This window comes from Lemur catta, chromosome 12, assembly GCF_020740605.2.
Source record: "Lemur catta isolate mLemCat1 chromosome 12, mLemCat1.pri, whole genome shotgun sequence".
Lineage (NCBI taxonomy): Eukaryota > Metazoa > Chordata > Mammalia > Primates > Lemuridae > Lemur > Lemur catta.
Genome location: NC_059139.1, coordinates 10228617 through 10246603, shown reverse-complemented (window position 1 = coordinate 10246603; position 17987 = coordinate 10228617). Strand labels below are relative to the sequence as shown.

At 38.8% G+C, this 17987-nt stretch overlaps 1 protein-coding gene across 1 annotated transcript in view; it reads right to left on the bottom strand.

Annotated features, from left to right (window-relative positions):
- FBXL7 (F-box and leucine rich repeat protein 7) overlaps window positions 1-17987 on the bottom strand; it is a 354253-nt gene that overhangs the window by 236286 nt on the left and 99980 nt on the right. The window lies entirely within an intron of this gene.

The window sequence follows — 17987 nt, the reverse complement described above, 5'->3', positions numbered from 1 at the left end:
TTCCTTTTCCTTGACCACACCAGTCATCATCTCTGTCAGCCTTGCACTGAGAGAAGCAAATGCTTCCTTCAAACACCCTGAGCTCAGCCTTTCATTCTTGTTCAATCCGGGGAAGACCAAGGAGGGTTCAAATTTGCATACTTAACATTTCAAAGAAGTAAAACCCATCCATCATCTATCCACCTTTCCACCCCTAGCCACAGTTGCAAAAGGTGAAGAAGATAAAGTGGGTGTATCTTTGTAAGGAGGGCTTGCCCGTGTTGTCCCATCCAAGATCAGGTGGTCTTTCTACGCACTTGCCTTGCTCTACCATGAGGAAGCCAGTGTGAGGGTTTTTTGCAAGCACTGCATTGAGGATCTGAACTGCAGATTCATGTATGGTAGAGGGGACAATGTGATTCCTGGCTACATTTTCTTGGCTCTTAAAAATCAAAATTCATGCAAATGTCTAGCTAGGATTTAGCCAGTTCCTTCCTCCTAAAATACTGCAGCAAGGGGAAAAGAGGAGGTTGGCTAGATCAACAATTCAAACACACTGAGAGAGGAGGAGCTCCACGGTGAAGCCTGAGGAATGGGACTCTTGCTAGAGAGTTCGTTAAGATTTATAAAACTCGAGCTGTCTTTGTATGGTTCATAAAAAATTATTACGTGAAAAATTTGGCTGCTCACAGCATTATTCATTGCAGACCCTCTGAAACAAATAACTGTTAAACACATAAAAGGTTTCACGTATTGAGGGAGAAAAGCAATGAAACCTGTTAAACAAATTATAATTGAGATGAGTACACAGGTACTCTGGTCACAAGAAGAAAGGCAGAACGTAGTCAAAGTTTAGTACTTCATTTGTGAATGAGAGATGTAACTGTCCTTTTTCTTAAATAAAGTCACAGAATCAATTGAACAGGTGAGCAAGTTGTTGTGGGATACAAGCATTTTAGGAGAACGGACATGTGAGATGAAGGCTCTGAAATGATTCCTTCTCCCTTCTTCCCACCCACCTCACTTTCCACACAGCCTGTCTAAGGATACAAGGGTTAATCTGGTTTGCTCCATGGCAACCAGCTGGGTCTAAAGGAAGCCAAATCTCCTCTCCTTCAGAGCTACCTGGAAGGCTCAGTTAACTCTCACACCATGTGGAGGTTTTGGTTGAGATGTAAGGAAGAGCAGGTTTCGTGGACTGTAAATTTTTACTGTCCAGATAGCCACAAACTCTTGGTCATGCCAACCACTCCAAGCTCCTGTACTTTAGAAATCACATGCTAGTCAGGACCATCTTACTCTATTTTGAGTTGAACAGGTGCACAAGCCCTGAAATGTGACCCTCGAAGGCTTGGTAGCACCAAGATGATTTTGTAGGGTACCCTGGGAGGGTTATATATCCTGGCCCCTTTCCAAATGGATTTCAGTAATTTTCTTTTATACTTTTGTAACAAACAGAATGCATTGGAGAAATACAGAAGAAGTCATCCTTTTGTTAATTTTTCCACAGACAAGAACATAAAAGCAGATGGAGGAGGAGAAAGAGATCACTGACTAGGGAAGCATTAGAAAGTCCCGAAGAGCTCTTCTAAGCTATAAACCAGCAAGTATTTTCATTGCAAAGCTAGTCAAAGTTACGTGTTGGAAAGCATGCTCTTTCAAAGTCTCACTGCATCCCCAAATATGCCAGAGTTCACACTTATTAATGTATTATTAATAGTTAGCATTCTCCAGAGAAAGAACATCAATAGGAGATATATATATATACACATATAAATGCACACACACATACTTATTTACATGTAATCATATATATAAAAATATATAAAAATCTTATTATATGGAATTAGCCCACATGGTTATGCAGATTGAGAAGTCCCAAGATCTGCAGACAGCAACCTGGGGGAGACCCCAGGGAGCCAATGGTGTAAGTTCTAGTCCAAGTCCATGTCCAAAGGCAGAAGACCAATGTCCCAGCTCAAAGACAGTTCCTCGGACAGAAAGAAATCTTTTCTATTCAGCCGTTTATTCTGTGCAAGCCTTCAGCAGATTGGATGACGTGCACCCACACTGGGGAGGGCACTCTGCTTTCCTTAGTCTAGCCCCGCAAACGTTACTCATCCAGAAACACCCTCACCAGGACACCCAGCAGTAATGTTCAGCCAAGTGTCTGAGCACTCTGTGGCTCAGTCAAGTTGACACATAAAACGAACCACCATGACTGAACAGCAGTAATGACTGTCAGGAGAGACACTTACTCCCCGCCTCTCCTGCTTCCTGTGGAGGGATTTCCATGCAAGCAACACTACCCGCCTGTCTCCACTGCCTGCTGTGCCCACACCCAGGGGAGGAGAAGTGGATTAGTTGACTGCAGAGTCTGGAGGAAGAAACTCTGTCCTGTATGGGTCCTATACCTCAAATGTGCCTGAATGCAGGGTAGACATGCATGGCCTTCAGCTCTCAGTCCTATGGAAATGTTTTGGGAGAACCAGGTCACTTCCAGGAGTCCCTACAACTCTAATATTTGGATCATTGGCCAGAAACCTAAAGAAACAGGCTATGGATTTCTGGATGCAAAATAATACCTGGACAGTGTAGAGATCCTGTTGGGGGCTTGCCTTTAGTGTCTTAACACTGTAATACTCTGGGGCTGCATTACCAAGTGCAGGCCATGGGGAACTGAGCAAATGCCAGCTGTGAGAGCCTTAGCAACCTTGGCCGAGCTGTTCCAGGGCTAGCATGTGAGATGCTACAGCTTGTTCTTAAATTACACAGGCTTTTCTTGTCCTGGTGATACAGGGAAGGAAGGCAAAGGATGGGAAGAAAGCAGACTAACCCCCTAAGACTCTCTCATGGGTTGAATTGTATTCCCAAAGAAGATATGTTAAAGCACTAAGCCCCAGTCCCTCAGAATGTGACCTTAATTGGAGACAGGGTCATTGCAGATGTCACGAGTTAAGATGAGACCGTATTGCAGCAGAGTGGGCTCTTAATTCAGTATGACTGCTGTCCTTGTAAAAGGAGAAGAGACACAGAGACATAGACATGCGGAGAACACCTTGTGATGAAGGAAACAGAGACTGGAGTGATGCAGCTACAAGCCAAAAGGTGCCGAGGATTGTCAGCAACCACCAGAAGCTAAGAGAGCAGGAAGGATTCTTCTATACAGGTCTCAAGGGGCACACAGCCCTGCCATTACCTTAATTTCTGACTTCTAGACTCCATAACAGTATAGACTAATAGAACATCAATCTTTACCACTCCAGACAAACACATACACAAATGTTCCTTACGGTATTGTGAAATGCAATCCAAGGAGAAAAAGGCCTTTATTTTAATATCCTATAGGATAACTGCCCCTGCCTCAGTTAGGCAAGGCTCTTCCATAGTCTACAGCTGGGTGTATGCAACAGGACGAGCCGGCCTGAGGCAGCAAGAAGACTAGAACTTGTCAACTCAGCGAGCTGTGTTCCCTTCACCCACGGCTTCCAGAAGCTACTATATGCTGACCCAGTCTACTTCAACAGACTTGAATTTGTAAATGATTAGGAATAATGTTCATTAAGCATTTTCCATGTGCCAGCCAGTAATCTAGTAGCCTTTATATATATTATTTTCTAATCCTTGCAATAGCCTAAGATAAGCATTTTTATCCCCATTTTGTGGAATGAAAGACTTGAGTTGTGTATACATTCAATAAATCACAGAGCCCAGCTTTAAGGCCAGGCCTGTCTGAGATTGAAGCCCCAGGTGAGTCCTAAAGATATTTCTAAGCACCAAGAAGCAGATGGGTTCTACAATTTGAAAATCTAAGAATAAAGCACAGTGCCAGAACAACAGAAAAATACAAGCCTTCCTCAATAATTATTCATCAAAAAATAATAATTATTCAACAAAATGTTTCTAAGACATGAGAGATCCTCAATAATCAAAACACAAAATAACGCTCCTTACTGAGGCCATTCCACTAAAGGCGCATGTTCTGATTCCGCCAGGGAAAACTAGACTAGGTAGAGAATTCAAACTTTGGTTTAGACAGCTCTGACTGTATTTTAAGGTTGAGCTCAGCAAACAGGAGAGTTCCAAAGGGATGTTCTTATTCTTCATATATTTTCTAGTATCATAAATTCTGAAATATTACTTTCCACTAGCATCGTTTGGCAGCATTTACTCTTGGTAGCATGAAAATTCCTAGCAATCACCATATTCATTTCTGGAAACCACAGACAGGTTGATATACAGACTGATGGTCTGCAAGGGCCAGGCCTGCAAACTGCCGCTAAGCTCATGCTAGGATTTTGTGACAGGTCATCACTGCCCTTGGGATGAGGTTTGAAGTCAGTCCCTCGACGTGAGACACATTGTCCCCTGTTCTCACCACTTATCGCATGCACTCAACACTGGAATTGGACACTTTTTCAACAACAGCATTTCTCAAACTTTAACGTGCACCTCAGTCACCCGGAGAAGACTATTTAAATGCAGGTTGTGATTTGGCAGATCTCGGGGGGAGCCTGGACTGTGCACCTCTAACAAGTGCCCAGGGATGTGATGCTGCTGATCCTGGATTCCATACTGAATAGCCCGGGAATAGATGGCCAATGTTCACAAACTCCCTGGCACTTTCACACTTCTGAGCCCTTCCTCACATGCAGGAACAACCCTGTCTCCCAATTCCCACTGGGTGACTGCTCCTCACATGCAAAGTGTAGATCAAACATCAGCTCCTCTGTGAAGCCTTTGCAAGATCCTCACTTCCCCGGATATGGCTGCACCCTTCCTCTGGGTCCACCCTGGTTTCTAAGCATCACATTAAATTGAATTATAGTTCTCCTTCCTTTGTTTGTCTTTGCCATAGATAGAGCTTCTGGAGGGTGAGGTTGGCATCTAATGCCACTTTGCATGGTGCCTGACCTACAGCAGGTGTTAAACTACGTTAGCTGAATGAAGGAATTGGACTTAACAGGCTGTGATGTCAGGAGTTTAGTTTCCCCAATTTTCAAAATCAGCTAATTGGTTTATCTCCAATTCTTTCAGTCCTTTGCACTGTGATTGGTCCAGCCTTATTGACATGCACTCATTTTAAAAATTCTTTTTAAAATATCTCATCAGTTCTTGTGGACTGCAGTTTCTAATCCTAGAGCTCTACTATGAAGAATGGAGTCCAGAAAATGATGCCTTAGTTCGAGGCATTTATAGCTGTATGATCCTGAGCAAATTACTGACACTCTGCCCCAGTCCCTCATTTCTAAAGTGGTTCTAATAACAGCACCTCCCTCACTGGTTCTGGGGTTAAATGGGTGAATGTAAGCAATGCACTTAGAACTGTGCCTGGCACACAGTAAGCGCTACAGAATGGTCAGCTGTTGCTATTATTATGCCTTTCAGTATTTATAAAGACATGCTCCTTGCTACTTCTATGGAAAGAATTGAAGACAATGTTTGTGCTCTTCTGATTGTCCTCTGTCATCTGTTATATGACACTGTCTTTTTTCATTGCCTTATGCTTTCTTTGGCATGCTTCCTACATTACCTGCTTATACAGCTTCAACCAATCTGCTTTTTTATGGCTTTTTGCTTTTTCATTCTTGTTTGTCTCAGCTCGTTTATGGTGTTCCTCCTCCTGACACTGTCTCTAAAGGCTCGGTGTTACTTACCCCTTGATTCTGTGCCTGCCTTTCCCCTTGTATATGGGCTTTAAAATCTGAGCTCACAGGAGAGCCATTCACACCGGCTCCAATTTCTTCCCATTGGAAATTGTCTCAATTATGTAACCAAAATTTCATTTCTTATGTTTTTATTTTATAATCTTTTCCATTATTACTTTTTCCAACTTCTGAGAGATAGAACTCTCAGCAAAGAATGTCTGAATTTATCAGATGCTCTTTATTAGCAGGATGAGAACTAAAGCATTTGAGGAGCTGGGCTGCCCACCACTCTCAACTCTCTGCCAAGATACAAGGCTGTCTCATTCATAGATTCAACAAACCCCCACATTTCTGCTTCTTTCTCCTATTGGCATAATAAAAATACACTATTTCTAATTTCAAATAGATTTCTGAATAAGTATGTAATATGCCATTTTTATATTGTAGTCCCCCAATTCTTGCTATTAGAGCTGTTATTTTCAAAAAATAAAAGTATATTTCATCTTACTGAGTTAAAAGACATCACGATTCAAAAATCACGAAGGATATGCTACTATATGATTTATGCAAGAACAAACAACATAGAACTCAACCAGCAGTCACATATTCAAAGAAAAGGTTTTGGCTCTTCTTCAAAAGATTCGAGAATAAAATGTACAATGACATGATTTGAGTATTAAAAAAACACATTCACAGTATTCGAAGTAATCTTTAAGTGATTCCCTGCTTTGATGTATTTTTTTTCTCACATTAGCCAACCACAAATTGGTCCCTATCACTGTAAGACACCTTGAACTGTGAATGCAATCAAAGAACACTTCATTCTAAAATGCAAATGCTAAAGACATGATGAATAAATATTGATAAGATGTTATGAAACAGCAGTTATATTAGTGATGTCAATTGACTATCTAGGAGCTTAGCAGTCATACATTAAACGAGCAAATAAGAATAAATTTGATCTGCAATTCAGTCTAAAAACTCAGAGTATACAGTTATAGGTGATCCTCTTCCATAAAGAGAGTCCAGGCCACCCAAGGAGACGCAAGGAAGGATATAACATGTGGTAAGATGAGAGAGCGTGTTCTAGAAGTGGAGCTTCTCAATTTATAAGCTGGAAAGGACTAGTATTCTTTAAAATTTCCAAATACTTTAAAATACACACATATTTTGTAAAACACAATAAAAATGAAAAGAAAAATTGAAAAAACTCAAAATTTTCATTTTACAGCTTTTGTTTTTACAGTAATGATAAATTCAACCTCCAATCTGTTTTTCAAGTGCATCCATTAACCAGAATTTAGACCTTTGTAAATCTCTAAAATTGGATAAATTCATTTCCCAATCTCTGTGCTGTCCAGTTCCAACCCAGCTAAACAAAATATATGAGATTTATAGTGTTCCGGTTTCTGGGAAACAGAACATAGCTTGATAATCTGAAGTCAAGGCTGGTTCTAGGATAATTCTAAAATAAAACAAGGAAACAATGATATTATTTTCTCCCCTAGGAATGCTTCTTCTAACCTTTCCTTCATAACGAATCAGTGAACCAAAAAAAAAAGTGAGCATGTTTATTAACTAGCCAATTCAGCCATGTCTTGTGCCGATAAAGTGAAAGTTACTTCTCCAATTGCATCAGCTAAAAAGCCATAACCTCTAATTTGGTACTTTCAGATATCATTAGGTAAAGAATTGAAACAATTCAATGTATTGAGGTTAAAAGAGATTGAAAAAGGATTTAATAAAATTAAATTGGTGAGAGACAAAACATTTTTTTTCTGTCCTTAAAATTGGGGTGGGAAGATTAAACAGCCTTAGAATTTTAGATTTCTAAATTCATCTCATTTGGTGATCTAGAATGTTAAAAATATTTCTGAGAGAAAGTGGTTATTTATATAGTATTCATAGACAACAAATAACTTTTGGGGCTAAAATTTATTAAATAAATGAAAACACAGAAACTAGAGATATTATCCTTTTGTTCCATTTTCCTTTCAAAGTATCTATTCTGCTTAAGAAGTTATTTTCTTAACACAAAAGGCAAATCAAAGCAAATCATTGTCAAATAGTCCCATGATGTACTTCAACTTTCCATAAACAGTACCATTAATCTTTTTTTGTAAAAAGTAACAACACGTGTCACATATTATCTTGATTTTGCATAGCTTTTGAGGTCATAGTCTTTATGGCTAGGGTTGGGAAAGTTAATCAGTCTTTATGACTATAGTTGGAAAAGTTAAGAGCTATTCTTTCTTAAAATATTGAAAAAGAACATATTCATTCATTTAATAAACATTTGCCAAAGTTTATTAAATGTCAAATATTTTGGGAGTCACTGAGTTTACAGAGCTGGATAAAACACAGTTCCTTCCTCAAAAAGTTCAACCAAGTGCAGAAATGATACCACAGAAGTATCAATTGAAAGTGTGCACAAAACTCTCATGCAGTGGCTCTCTTAATTGGGATGTAGCCTATTAGTATCACTGTTGTGAATCACGCATGTCTGGTCATATTTACAGATCAACACAAGTTATTGTTTCATTGTTGAGTAGTATAAAGCCTTGTGGCCAATGCAACTTCATAATAAAAGAATATAGGTATCATACAAGAATCTGTAATAGCCAATATTATAAATTGATCAAATCAATGTGTACTGCTACCTTAAATAAACACATTTTTTCCAGCTCTAACCCTGCTAAAAGTGAGTCTACAGCTGCAAGAACCCAGTGCTTGATTCCCAGATTTATGTTTCAAATATATTTTTCTATGAAAAGAACCCAGACTATTTGGAGGCATGACTGATTCTGTGACTTGTGCAGGAAAAAAATAACCAAAGTGGGTCCAGAGCATTATTTTGTGGCCAAAACCAACAGTGGTTTTACAGGAGAAAAGAAAGCACTAGAAGTACTGAGGAGAGGCTTAAAAGTTTTCCACAGAAGAAATCCTAAAAAGTTAAGCATCTAAAATAATAGCAATTATTAATAATGTGAAAAATGTAAGTTCAAAATTATTCTCAAAAGAGAACAATTAATATAAATTGCATAAATATATGCTATATAAAATACTGTCATATATTATGGAAGATAAGCATAATAGAATGCTTGAATTTGTGCACATTGTAATAATAAGGGAGTGTTAATAGATGGATTCTTCAGAAATTGGCTTTAGCTATGTCTGGGTAAGTCAGGTGACTACACAAAACGCAGGTGACAGTCTCAAAATCCAGTCCTTCACGGATTTCCACAGGAAATCCAAGCCCATCAGAGATTTGACTAAAGATTTTCAGCGATGCAGGAATGTGGCACCTTGGGGGCTGCAACCCCCAAGATGTTGGACATACTCCCCTCACTCCATCATCCCATCTTTTGTGGGTCCATCTCCTCCTTCACGCTCCTGGATATCTCCTGTGCATTCTTCCTTTGCAGCTCAGAATCTCGCTACTGTACAGAGGAATCTGGTTTTCTACAGCCCACATCTAAAAATTCACATACCCAAACACGTCCAGTTCTTTAGAAGAATAAGTGTCCCTCAGTGTACCAGGTGCCCCACCCCAACTTTGAAAACAGTAGCAGTTATAAACAGCAGCAAGTTTCTTGGTTATATTTCTAATTATTTCCTGTGTTGCTACCTACTTTCCATACCCTTTACTCCTCATAACAATTCTTCAATCATCTCTAAATAATTTACAAATAATTTCTAAACTACTTATATATCCATGGTATGGACATTCTATGTTTTTTAAGTATATAAGGTGCATAGGAACGCCCTTTACAACCAAAGTGCTTTTCTCTGCTCATTTCTTAATTAGTCTAACAGCCTTGGAAAGTCAGGGACTTCCTGAGGAAGTTAGTTTATCCTCAGGAAGTTATTTCCTAGTCAAAGAGGAAGTAAACAGACATGTTAACCTAATTGTTAAGGTCAGGCTGTGTCCATGACTATAAAGGTCAAGTATTTCCAATATCAGATTATTTGTCCTAAAATGCTGGTCCCCAATCTCCTCTATATTCCCTCTTTACTGTGCACAGTGGCCTATTTATCACTGACATCACCGAGTATATGGGATCCACTGAAACCCCAGCACAAAGAACGTGCAGCCACACACCCCATAACTAAAGATTTTAGTTAAAGATTGTATTTTTAAAGCCCTTTGTGAACCTATTCAATGTTGCCAGGGAAGGGTCTGTTTAGAAGCCTCCACTTTTCCCCACATGGATGCAGTGGACTTTTCCCAGCTCTTCACACCCTGACACATCACACTCTGTCTTCCTCTCCATCCTTCCACGTGCCACTGACACAGCCAAAGCCAGGCTTCCATGAGGTCTTCCAAACCCCAGCAACCGACACTCACCCACTTCTTCTCCAACCATGGCTCTTCTTTAGACAACTCGTTAGGACACAACCCTATTCCTCCATGAATTACTATTCATCTGCTTTGAAAGTGTTCACCCCCTGCCCAGTAATTGCTACGGTTCTGAAAGTAATGGATCTTGCCAATAAAATCAAATTCCTTCAGAAGCCAAATAGCTAACAGAAATATTGCAAAGGATGCTTGTTTCAGACAATCGGGAATGATGGGGATTCTGAGGTATGGTGGGATGCATACCTCAGCCCAAAATTATCTCTGAAAATTCTTCAGGGAGAAGAAAACACATCTGAGGGGAGGAATCATCCTCTATGCTACCAGTTTGTTACCTCTGACTGCCATAATTTGTATCCCAGTGTCTAAATAAATATATTTCAACTTAGACTCCATCCTTTAATAAGTTCCCATTGAATTAAGTGACTCAAATTACTGATAAGAAATCTTAGGAGTGATCCAAGCCTTAATTGGAAATGCATTTAGTTGCACATAGATGAACCAGAAACTCTATGGCTGAAATATATCAATTACTTACTGACTGCTTTTCTGTAAATGGCAACCTTTCTTTTGAAAGAAACAAATGCACAATTGTTTTGGACATAGAATTAGAATATTAAAGATCAAATTGTCTTTCTCCCAACTCTGCATAAAGGCACCATGAGACTCTGAAAGTCTCACTTAAATATTACTTTAAGATGTCCTTAAATGTGCGTGTGTGCGTGTGTGTGCACGCGCACACACACACACACACACACACACACGCACAGAGAAACCTAATTTCCTTCAAGACTATATAACATTTTGGCCATTCTGGATGATCCATTTTGGAAGATAATTCCCTCAAGAAATTAAACTTAGTTCTTGAGTCTGAGATGACATTTAGGATTTTATTCCCCATTTCAAGACTTAACATACCAATTCCGTGGATGCTGAGTTGATGAGCTTTCCATTGCTTAATGAATACTTGAATGCAAATTTGACTTCTTTATTAAATTGGGCACATTGAATTGATAACATGCTCGAATCTTCAGATGTAATTGGTGTAGTTTTTCAAAGGTCACCTAAGTTACAACTAGGCAGTAGCTTAAATAATAAAAGAAACTTGCTCATGAAGCAGTGAATTGCTAATTGAATTACCAAAACACATTAAGCTTCAATAAAGTCTCTCAAAGTTCTCCTAAATGATACTGACAATTTCAAAGATAGTTAAGTTTAATATTTAATTTTTAAAGGCAAAACCAAATCTTTATAATAATCAGTCATCACCTTCCACATGTACAGATTAAAAGTTCATAACACCACATTTCTGATTTCACAATGTCTCCCTCCCCTGAAGGCCCCCTACCCAACCTTCCAATCTGGATAGATGTCATTTTAGAACTATTTTTAAAAAGATTTCTTCAGCATCATTTTCTTTCTCTAGTTCTTTACTTTTTATTCCTATTCCTATGTTATATGTTTTTAACTTTATTTTCTCTTGTATCATAGATTGAGTTTCTATTGATTACAGTAGACTGCAAAGAGATCACATGGCAAGAGAGGAAGCAAAATAAAGCGACCAAGGATCCCAGACTCTTTTTTTTACCACCCACTCTTTAGGGGCAGTAAAAGATCCATTTTAAAGAGAACTCACCTTCATAGGAGGGCATTAACCTATTCCTGAGGAATCCACCCATGACCCAAATACATCCCACTCAGCCCAACCTCCTAACACTTCCACACTGGGGATCAAAATTTAACAGGAGTTTTGGAGGGGATAAACCACATCCAAGCCATAGCAATAACTAAGGATTTAAAGTCAATTTATAGATGATACATGAATCATCAAAGTGCTTACATGTCTACTATTGGCAATTTAGACACAATTAGAAATCGAAATTGGAAAAAGTAAGTACTCTCTTTGCACACGCCCGCTCCCCTTTCACTTTCTGCCATGAGTTGAAGCATCCTAAGGCCCTCACCAGACACAGCTTCCATTCAATCTTGGACATTTGTGCCACCAGAGTCATGAGCTAAATAAATCTCTTTGTTTTTTACAAATTACCCAGTCTCAGATATTCTGTGATAGCAACACTAAATGGACTAAGGCAGTTATAGAAGGCAACAGTCAATATTTCAAGCTGCTTTTGTACTGAACGGTTGAAGGGTTAGTTTGCAGGTCATCATAACTGTGTCCTTAACATACTGCACCAGACAGACTTAGTATTTGAAATTAATACTTAAGTTAATCATGATATCGGGTCTAAAGTATATGTAATTGGAAAAAATAAGTACTTTCAAAATATATGTTGATAGAAACTTATAAAAACTGATTAACGTGACATTCTCAGCAGTTTTGTCTGACAATTATGAAACAAAGATTAAGAATAAATCTTAGAAATCAAGGTTCATAGCCCATCTCTGCCACTGACTAATTTTATTTGACTTAGGGCCACACTGATCCTTTCTGGGTTTCCCTGTTTCACCTGCTAAATGAAAACACATATGCCTTCTTCTCAGGAGAAGTATGACAATAAAACAAAGTTGAATGCAGTAACACTTATGAAAGGACTAGTCAAAGCCTGAAATAATAAGGGCCTCCAAAATGTTTGTTGAATTTGTTAGGTAGTAAAATAAGCTTTCTGGGAAGCAGAATTCACCTTGAGTTAAAAGCATCATCTTTCCTTTCCTGGGTGATTCATGTCAATTTTGTTTGAAGAATATACTCAAGGAGAAATAGAAAGAAGACAATACAAGGAAGACAAAAACAATTAAAAACAAAGCCAGATGCCTGGGCATTTTCAAAATAACTCTATTTAGAATTAATCTAATTTGAGCACTGAAGGCATGCGAACCCATGACTGTATAAATAAACCGGTGATTTTAGATTCCATGGAAAGAACAGCACCACCAATTCTTTATAAATCAACTAAGTTTCACATGCTTCCAATGAAACACTTAAAATGACCTTCTTTCAAGGAGTTAATTAAGCAGGCAATTTCACAAATCGATATTAAGTGAATCTATTGAAAGGCTACTATAAAATCATGAGCTGCCTTAAAGGTAATGTTTCCATCTCCAGGTAACAAGCTGATCTATTCAAGCAGGGTAAGAACCTTTTACCTTTGAAACACATTTTTCCTCCTACTGGAAGTAATGATTTTGGACCAAATGATTGGGTTCAACAACCTCTCTGAAACCTTCTGAATAGCCCTGTAGCCAGCTCAAAGTATATAGGCTAGAAATCAAGCATACAAAAGAGAATTAAATAGTTTCACGTACAAAAGGAAACAGCTTTTTTAAAGGTTATATTTTTTCTTCTAATTTGACCATCTCACACTAAACCAATACTGCAACAAACTCCCGCTTGACCAGAACAAAAAAACACATATTATATGATTCCATTTGCATGAAATGTCCATGATAGTCAAATCTACAGGGAAAGACAGTAGGTTAGTGACTGCTTTGAGCTGAGGGTAGAATCAGTGGAGCATAGGGAGTGATTACTAACGGGTACAGGGTTTTTGTGAGGGGTAATGAAAACATTCTAAAATTGATTATGTTGATTACAGTGTAACTTTGTGAATATATTAAAAGTCATCGAATTATATACTTTCAATAAGTGAATTACATGGTATGAGTTTCATCAACAAAGCTGTTAAATATAACTTACAAAAGAAATAAACAAAAACTTCTGCTTGGCAATTTATTAGGTGTCTAATCATAAGTAAATCTTTTCATTTCTCTGTGTCACAGGTATTTCTTTGTAAAATGGGTATATTAGATCAGAAAATTGGCAAGACCTTTTGGAGCTCTGAAAATCCTATGATTACATGGTTGTCTGGCTTGATAACCAATATTTAGGAACCAGCTCTCACATCCATAAATCTTGCTGTCAGTGAGTGTGATATCTGGATTTGAGTATGTTTAAAGGTCAGTTGGATGCAGCTGACTCTTCATCAGCCAATTAAATTTGACCTTGAACTAACAGCTTCACTTTCCCTTAGCTCCAGAGAAGGCTGAGCCATACCAAGAGCCACATCTCCATACCTTTTGCTTCTACAAAAGAAGCCAAAGCTCAGCTTACTATTTCTAGGAAGCTCCTTCATGATCTAACCCAATCCAACTAATGCTGCTAAGGGTTGGCTGCTGTGTCTTCTCCTGCAATCACAGGCTGGACATGACTTTCATAGCTGAAGGTCAAAGGCCATTCTTTCCAGTACAGGAGACAATACCCCATGAATGAGAAAGACAAAAAGTCAAAGAGAAAGAATAGCAACACAACTGGAAAGAATTAAGCTGTGTCTTACAATGTTGGAATGCAGATTATGTTGGGAAAAATGGAAAATTTCCAGCCTTCTACACTTGAACCCAAATCCCCTACAGTGTCAGGAAATCAGAAACTTAAACTGTCACAAGAAATCTAACGAGCTATAAAGAAAGTCTATACCACTTATCAAGGAGAAAGTCCTGCTGGCTGCCAATTCCTTACAAGGGGTGTGGCTTTAGAGTCACAAAATTAAGATACATTAAACTTTTGCATGAGACTTTGGAACAGAACTCTCCCAGTGGGTCAAAAATGCCATTGTCTGGTGGATTAAAACCAAATTGTATCACCATCTTGTGCCCACTGTGCCTAGAGGAACAGCCTCATGACCCAGAGGAGATTAGCCAGAACAATGGATAGACAGAAAGGTCATAAGTCTTTAGCAAAGAAACAGACTTGCTGGAGGGGATAAATGTGATGTCTTTACCATTAGGGTTGGGTGCTAGAACACATAAAATCTGAGCTGAGCTGTGGTAAGAGACTATCCAGGGTAAAAGCTAAGAGAAAAAGTAATGTTTGGGCAACCTTTAAGTTTATAATCTCTCATAACTTCCAAAACTTCATATGTACTATGATGAGTTAGTTCTAATTGGGCAGGACATGCTGGACTGGGAACACTAGCCCAGGGACTCGCTTTGATCACACTCAGGCCAGTTCTGGCCCCACAGCTGGAGCATCTGAGGAGAAGCTTTGGGGCCGGCAGCCCTGAGCTCTGCACTGGCCAAGCCTCCCACTCCAAGCAGGTCTGCTGGCCACTGGTCACAATCTCCCCCCAGAGTCGTGAAATAGCATTTTCAAACAACAGTTTATGCTGACTTACAGATATAGGTCTGAAGATCACGCAGATGCAGCAGCTCTCTCAACACTCTTTTTATGCGCACAATTCAATGCTTTTTAGTAAATTTACTGAGTTGTGCAACTATCATCACTCTCCAACTTCAGAACATTGTCATCTTCCCAGTAAGATTCCTTTTATGTCCATTTACAATTAATTCCCATTCCCATCCCCAGCCCAGGTTATGTGCAGGTGATGTGAATACCTTTTCTTTCTCTCTATCCCGATGTCCTCACTTTATTTACCAGTGTCCATTGCATGGGGTGGTTACCTATGTGTTTCCTAGTAAGGGACAATGCCTGTGCAATTAGCTACCATGTAGAGGTCAGACACACATGCACACACATGCACACACATGCACACACATGCACACACATGCACACACACCACCAACTAAGGACCCAGTGTAGTACCCTCTCCATCCCATCAGGGAGAAGCCCAACACTACTGCAAAATGCTTCCAACCCAGCTATTACAGGGATGGCCACAATTTTCAAGGGCTGCAGGAAAACCGAACGTTATCCTTCACAATATGTATCATTTTTAGAAATCAACATCACTCAGGCTTTTATGCTGAGGATTCCGCCTGTGCTCCCTGAAGGTGACATTGATGAATTCAGAGGGGAAAAACCGTGAGAGGGTCAGGGAACTGAAGGAAATAACCATAATCAAACAAATTCTGGAAAGCCAATGACACCATTCACCCAATGGTTTCCTAACATCAAAGGTTAAGCATAGTTCTAAAAAACAGTAGGAAGAGAATCAGAGACACATTTTTAAATTGGCTCCGGTGTAGGCTGCTAAGAAGTCAGTGTTTGCCTTCTGTTTCTTTGTCAGCGTGTGGTATCTAGTGGTTACCAAGGTGTTTTCTAGCAGAGAAGAAACTCACAGTGCCACAGGGTAAATGTGCCCCGTGGAAGCCAGAGAACGTGCCGCCCTAAGCACTCATCCTGAGAGGTGGACCAAAACTCTGTGTCCTATATGTGGAGAAAATTAGCACTGGATACTCTGGCTCCATCCTGAAAAACCAGCCTGACGAGATGAGACCAATTATCCCTGCAAACAGCCGTGAAATGCATTTTAATGTAACTAATTTATTTTTTTAACATTTTAAATTTTCACTGATTAAAAAAAAATTGTAGCAAAATGGATTCATACACCCAAATCACAAAACTTAACACATTCTTTTAAATTATTCAGTTATGCAAGGAAATGGACAGCATCTTTCATAGGGACAAGGTTCTTGCACTTAATAGCTGGAAAGAAATTCCATTCTAATTGAGCCCAGTTGGTGAAAATCCTGTTTCATATGAGCATCACATTTTCCTATTCTTCTCCCCTGATTCTACCCTCAGAATGACAGAAAATACCTTGTGACAAAATATATAAAACATTGGTTGGGCCTGCACTTCCTCATAAGGGAAAGGCAAAAGAAAATGAAAACTTAAAGTCCCTATAGAGTTTTTTTGAAGCATAAAAAGCAGACATTTTTAAATGCCTGAAGTGCCATAGTCCCTTCCCCCAACTCTTACAACACAGCACGTGGAGTTTTGTATTTTCTATTTTTGAAAAGGAGAAAAAATAATAAGAGAACTTAAAACACAGAGATTATTTAACATACTCTTAAATTTCTATTTTCATGATCACTCAAATTAGACAAATTATGGTGACAGGAGTAACTGTGAAATAATGGTGGAAAGAAGTGATAATCTTAAGAAACAGATTTCTGACTAGAGAGGATCACACTGAATTAAATTGAAGTGATTTCCACTCTGGCTCCTAAGAATGGAAGCCTTGAAAGCAAATGTCTAGAATCAATTAACCATGTTTGCCCATTACCTTAACTGCATTTTAACATTGATCCAATGCCCATATTTGAATTAACAGGCAGAAAAGTAAAAGTGGATTACTTCACAGCACTGAAGAGAATACTCCAACTGCCTGCCTTACAATGTTGGTGAAAATACAGAAAATGATGTTAAGGCTTTAAACAGAGGAGAACAGAATCCACTTTAAAAGCTATTTATATATTGTTCTGGGGAGATTTAACCCAGAGAATATAATTTGTGCTACTTGAAACACACCAAGTCAAAAAATATCCAAAAAGAAGATATCTACCAGCAGAAGCAAACCATCATCATTAACATATAAATTGCAATACAGACCAAGACCAATCAAAGAACCTCGATGGCCAACATCAGCCCTTGAGTTTGCTTCCCAGTATTAGGAGCAGCAGAAATAAAGTCTCAGAAACAAAAACTGGAAATGTGCTTCCACAACATCCTGCACACTTTAGGAACGTAGGATCTATACAATGTCATCGAAATCAGCTAAGAGCTCAGAGTCTGTCATTACAAATGGCATTGATGTTTATGCTGGACCTTAATACAACAATTAGTTCAAAAGGAACTCATCTTCAAAATGAAGTTGCTTAATTGTGGTTTAACATTAAAATAGAAGGAGCCAACTCTATCACTGGGTTAACTTTCCACTAAATAACTACCATAGGAACAATAATTCCACACTCAAGTAATAACTCAAAAGCTTCTCCACTATTGGGAAGCTGCTGAATTCCAACATGTATTACCACATATAGTCAAAGTTTTCATCAAGAATATAAATGTCACCAATCTTTGTCCTGATAGGGAGGACTTTTCATTTATTCTTCAAATAACCAAAGAAACTCTCCTTTCCCTATGTCAAATGTTGGAGATCAAATTAAAGTTGTACAAATGACATGACTATGACATTCCAACTGTCAAATTCCTGAATTCCAGGTATACCTATTTTGAAAGTTTTTGCAGGAATAGTCAACTGCAACACAAGGATTTTATAATCATTGTTTTCCATACTGAAAGA